We start from the raw sequence: 6,240 nt of genomic DNA, 5'->3' as shown, positions 1-6,240 counted from the left end.
TTTGATGTGCAGAAGCTTTTAAGGTTAATTAGGTCCCATTTGTTTATTTTTGCTTTTATTTCCAATATTCTGGGAGGTGCCCACCGAGTTTTAAGGTGGGGTAAATTAGCAGGCTTTTCTGGAAGCTCTGAAAATAAAAGCCATGAGTAAAGGCTAGACCCAGGGTGCATTTCCCTATCCAACCAGGGGGAAGCCACGCCCATAGGCAAGAGCCACATATCCAATAAGTCAAGCCAGCGTGACTGAGGTATCCAGTCCCAATTAGTGCCTGGCCAGACAAAGGGAGGACCTGAACTGGGGTTGGAAAACACGGGAATGATTACACTGCATATTTTCTGAGGCAAAAATCTCAATTGTTTTTAATCATTGTAATTAAGTTGTTGGCTAACTTTTGGGGATGGTTTTGTGTATTTTCAGCATATAGGGGCAGCAGATATTTAGACATCCTTTTTTAGGAGTTAGTCATATAACCTCATTTCATATTTGATAAACGTCAGGTAAAAAACCATTAGATCTAGACCTATTTGCCTTATGTGTAGCAAAATAGTCATTGAACTGAGACAATGTATAATCAAAATTAAAAGTCACATTATGTCTATAGTTAAAGTGCAGTGTTGCACCAGTCTATTTTAGGGTTGTTAGATGTCATCAGACGAAGAAGAGGCATCACATATGATTGTTGTCTGAGGTATTCACAGACTTGGAGAAAGCCTTTTTATTTTTTGGGGGCTGGTGAAAGAAAGTACAGCATTTATTTGCAGGGTGTCAAGCAAGAGAATGTGCAGCAAATATTTAAAGGACCTGAACTCCCAAGTTTTCAGGCAGGCGATTTTTAAGATTAAAAATAAGGGTAAGTATCTTAAATGTGTGATTAACTCATGGATTCTTCAGATTGTTCAGTCTTTTTTTTGAAGTGGAGGTGTCCACCACGGGAAGCCTTCCACCAATGAAGAGGGGAGTGCTCCGCAGACCCAGCAGTTAGACTGGTTGTGGAATGCAGCATAGGAGTGAGCCCAGGACAGGAAGGCATTGTCTTGAGGATCAAACGGCAGACTCAGGATTCTTGGAGCCAGCAGAAGTAAGCTCACATAGGTTATCAGGCCCATCTGAAAAGTACAAAGTCAGAGCATAGAAAGTAAAGACATAAAATAAAGTCACTTAGTTTTGGTCAGGGTGCCACCTCTTAACTCGAGAGTTATGTACCCACGAATCAATTTCTGGCACTTTGACAGGTGTGGGAGAAGAGAGAATAACCTGGTAAGAGCCTTCCCAGAGGGGCTCGAGGGATGGGCCCCCAGATCCCAGTGTTTTTATGAGGACCTTGGTTCTTGGCTCAAATAGAGCCTTGTTTGACTCAGAGGCTGGGTCAGGAGTCGTCTCCTGGAGTTTTGTTAATGTCTGTTGAAAAGCTGAAAGCTGAGTTACATAACTAGTTAATTTCAAGGCTTCAGGGTCTATAACAATGTCTGTGTGTAAGAAAGGCCTTCCATAAATACATTCAAAGGGGGACAGTTCCTCCTTTTTTGGGGCAGTTCGAGGCCTCATTAAAGTTATGGGTAGGACTTTAGTCTAATTGTCTTGTGTCTCTTGAGTTAATTTGTGCAGATGTCTTTTGATAATGTCATTAGCTTTTTCAACCTTTTCTGAGTATTGGGGTCTCCAGGAACAGTGTAAGTGATATTTTATTCCTAGAGTTTTAGATACCCCCTGAGTTACAGCAGCTTTAAAGGTGGAGCCATTGTCACTCTGAAGGCTCTGTGGCAGCCCAAACCTGGGGATAATTTCATGGATTAAAATCTTTATAACCTCCTTAGCCTGTTCACTCAGAGAAGGCAATGGCACCCCACTCCAGTACTCTTGCCTGGAAAATCCCATGGATGGAGGATCCTGGTAGGCTATAGTTCATGGGGTCGCTGAGAGTCGGACACGACTGAGCGACTTCCCTTCCCTAGCCTGTTCACTATGACAGGGAAAAGCCTCAATCCATCCAGTAAAAGTATCTACCCAAACTTGTAAGCAAGAATATCTATTAGCTTTTGGCATATGAGTAAAATCAATTTCCCAATCCTCTCTAGGATACTTCAGATCTGTAATCTGTAATCAAAATCTGTAATCCAGATTTTGTTAGCTTTTCAGTCTTTGGGTTATTTTTTCTGACAAACTTTACACCTTTTGATGATGTTCTTTAAAGTTTTCATTACATTTTTACCTTCAAACAAATGAGAAGCCATTTGGTAAGTACTCTCTGTACCCAAATGAAAACTCTGATGTAAACCCTTAAGAATTTTCCACTGAGCATTTTCAGCAATTATTAATCATCGATCCTCGGACTGTAACCATCCTTTATCAGTAATCTTTGCTCCTCTCTTCTCATATCTTTCTAATTCTTCCTCAGTATATTGTGGTTTTTCCTGTTCCACAGGACCTGTCCAGATCAAAGACGTCTGCAGTGAAGGAAGGGGTTTCGTAAAGTGCCGTTTTTCTGGCTTGACAGTCAGCCAACTGATTACCTTCGGCTACTTTACTCTGATCCCTGCTGTGCCCTTTGTAATGTATAACAGCTACTTTTTTGGACAATATATAGCAGTTAAAAGTCTCTCGATCTCTCTGAAATGTTTAGTAGGTTCTCCTGTTGTTGTTTTAAACTGTCTTTCTTTCTATATTGTAGCATGAGTATGTAAAGTCAAATAAGCATATTTAGAATCAATGTAGATATTTACTCACTGTGGCTTTGTTTAACTCTAGAGCTCGGGTCAGAGCCACAAGCTCCGCTAACAGCACTGGTTCCATGGAGGAGAGATTTTGCTTTTAAAACCTGTTCAGCAGTCACCATGGCGTAACCTGCTTTACGCTCTCCATCCTAAGCAAAAGAACTGCCATCTGTAAATATTTCCATGTCAGGATTGTCTAATGGGGTATCCATTAGATCCTCCCGAGCTGCATAGTTTAAAGTTAGGAATTGGGAACAATCGTGATCGGGTGTTTCATTTTCCTTCTCAGGAAGGAAAGTGGCAGGATCTAAATTTCCACAAACTTTAAGCTTAGTTATTGGTCTTTTTAACAGCAATGACTGATATTTAAGAAGCCTACTGTCTGTCATCCATACATTAACCTTAGAATTTAAGATTCCACTCACATCATGAGAAGTCAGTACAGTAAGGTTTTGTCTATTGATTATTTTAAAGCTTCAGATGCTAATAAAGCCGCTGTCCCAATTACTCTTATTCAGTGGGGCCACCCACGTGAAATTACATCTCATTTTCTCTTTAGATAAGCAATAGGTTGTTGGTGAGGCCCTCAGGGTTGTGTCAAAACTCCCAAGGCCACACCTTTTCTTTCAGTGACAAACAAATTAAATTTTGACCCTGTGGGCAAGCTCAGAGCTGGAGCTTGTAGGAAAGCAGTCTGAAGAACCTTAAAAGCCTTTTGAGTTTCTGAAGACCAAACCAGTTTGTTGGTTTGGGCCTGTTGAGTATCAGCTATAAGTTTATATAAAGGCCGGGCAAGTTCCCCGTAACCCGGAATCCAAATGCGACAGTAACCTGTGGTTTCCAAAAATCTTCTCAATTGTCTTAAAGTCATAGGTAGGGGATAATTTAGTATAGGTTTAATTATCTCAGGGCCTATCGCCCTAGTCCCTTCTGATATGATTAGGCCCAGATATCTAACCGATTGTTGACAAAGCTGAGCAGCCTGCCAGAAAGTTTAAGAAATCTTCTGAGGCTTGCGAACAAGCTTTTTCTGTCTCAGCACAGAGCAAAATATCATCTACATATTGTAACACCACCACTTCAGAACTATTAAAGTTTTGTAGATCCCGTGACAAACCTTGTCCAAATAAGTGAGGACTGTCACGAAATCCCTGGGGCAAAACTGTCCAGGTTAACTGAGAAGCTGGGTGCGTAGGGTCTTCAAAGGCAAATAGAAATTGACTTTCCTCTGCCAAAGGCACTGAATAGAAGGCGTCTTTGAAATCAATTACTGAGAAATATGTGGCTCGTTCGTTCAGGAATTTCAGACAACAGAGTATAAGGATGAGGCACCACGGGGTGTAAAGGAACTACAGCCTTATTTATTATTTGTAAATCTTGAACTAGTCTCCATTTACCATTTGATTTCTTTATACCCAAAATAGGAGTGTTGCAGGGACTGTTACAGGGAATTAATAGTCCCTGCTCTTTTAAATTTTTGATGGTGGGTTTTAACCCTTCCTTAACCTCAGGTTTCAGTGGATACTGTTTCTTATGTGGAAATAAGTGCGGGTCTTTGAACTTGACAACTACAGGAATAGCATTTTGTGCTCGACCCACAGATTTTCTATCAGCCCATACTCTAGGATTTACATTTTGTTTAACTAAAGGGAGAGAAAGGGAGGGTCCATATTCATGAAAACAGAGGCATGGACCTTGTTCAGTATGCTGCTAAGTCACTTCAGTCGTGTCCGACTCTGCGTGACCCCATAGACAGCAGCCCACCAGGCTCCCCCATCCCTGGGATTCTCCAGGCAAAAACACTGGAGTGGGTTGCCATTTCCTTCTCCAATGCATGAAAGTGAAAAGTGAAAGTGAAGGTGCTCAGTCGTGTCCGACTCTTTGAGACCCCATGGACTGCAGCCTACCAGGCTCCTCCACCCATGGGATTTTCCAGGCAAGAGTACTGGAGTGGGTTGCCATTGCCTTCTCCGTATCCCTCCCCAAAAGGGGTGAGGGAGATTCTAGCATGATCAGAAACTCGTGTGAAAATAGCACATAATCCCAGTTACAAGATAAAGAATAACTGAAATAATACCTTTTGGCTCTTCTAGACAGTCTCATTACGGAAGCGGATCCGGAAGAAAGTGGGCCAGGGTCTTTAGTAAGTACAGAGTAAGTTGTCCCAGTATCTAAAAGGAAATCGACGGATTGGCCCCCCACAATTATTAATACCTGGGGTTCCTCAGGTGTAATTAGGATGGGAGCTTGTGTGGGGACCCCCGGGCACCTTCAGTCTTGATTGTCTTGAGAGTCCGACCCAGAGACCTATGCCTCTGGGGGCAGTCTCTCTTCCAGTGTGGTCCTTTGCAGACCGGACATGGAGCCGGGGTGGCTTAGATGCCTGAGGGCAATCCTGCTTGAGGTGCCCCTCTTTTTCACAGTAATAGCAAGCCCATCCCTTTTCACCTGGGTCCCTCTGGGCATTTTTCTCAGGCTGTTTAAGAACGTTTTTTTATAGCCATTGTAAAGGCTTCCGCCTTTTCCTTTGTCTTTTTCTGCCTTTCTTTCTTTTCCTTATACTTCCTACCATAATAGACTGTCTGAGCCAGTTGTAACAGAGTATTTTATTTAAAGACTGATTTGGTCTATACGCCTATTTTAATAGCTAACAGCGGATATCTGGAGCTGAGTGAGTGAGAAATCTATCCTTTAAGATCACTTTTTTCTTGTTCTTTACAGAACTGGTCTAATTGTAAAACAGTTTTATACTTAAGAGACCCTCCAAACTGGCCACCATTTACCGTCCTCCAGTGGGTACCGCGGCCATGCAGTATCACATAGGAAGACCAGGTATGCCTTCTTTAAGCCCTGGGGATCAAATCTATCCCAGTTTTTCAGGATACAGTTCAAAGGAGTGAGGCTGGAATCGTTAGCTCCCATCTGTAAAAGAGAAAAAAAGCGACCAGCGCCATCTTTTTACCGGAGGCGTCCCTCCCTGCTCTAGATGGGGGTGTAGACAGACTTTACACCAAAAGCTTTTCCTTCCTGGTCAGACTTAGTCTGTTCCTTATCAACGCAGGCTCCGTACTCGTCCCTCCTGGTTCTACCACCGAGACGGAGTGGGGATGTTCCAGGCGTAGACCTGATGGCATCCCTACCTGAGGTCCAGCTCCTCACCATTAATCTTGCTTGCCTCTGATGCCACCCGGGGTGCAATCAGAGTAACCTTCCGGAATGCCTCCCAAGCTAAGACTGCTGCGGGAAACATTCGTCACCTGAGTGCCTGTGCATGACCCTGAGTATATTCCTGACCACAATAAAGACTGATATGAACATAAAACTGAGATGTTCCTTCCAAGCATCACCACACCAGTATAAGAGCCTCCTCTGGTCCACTAAGAGCCGGCGTTACCAAAGGGAAAAAAACCCATTGCAGTCCCAATCTGAGTAACCTTTAACCTCAGAGATGTTCTTGGAGCTAGAGCTCCATCTAGCTTCAGAACTTTCAATTCCTAGCGAGGCTAGGTGCTTTCCTGACTACCAATCC

The sequence above is a fragment of the Bison bison genome, unplaced genomic scaffold (genome assembly GCF_000754665.1).
Source record: "Bison bison bison isolate TAMUID 2011002044 unplaced genomic scaffold, Bison_UMD1.0 scf7180017864050, whole genome shotgun sequence".
NCBI classification, from domain to species: Eukaryota; Metazoa; Chordata; class Mammalia; order Artiodactyla; family Bovidae; genus Bison; species Bison bison.
This window is presented reverse-complemented; position numbering follows the sequence as displayed.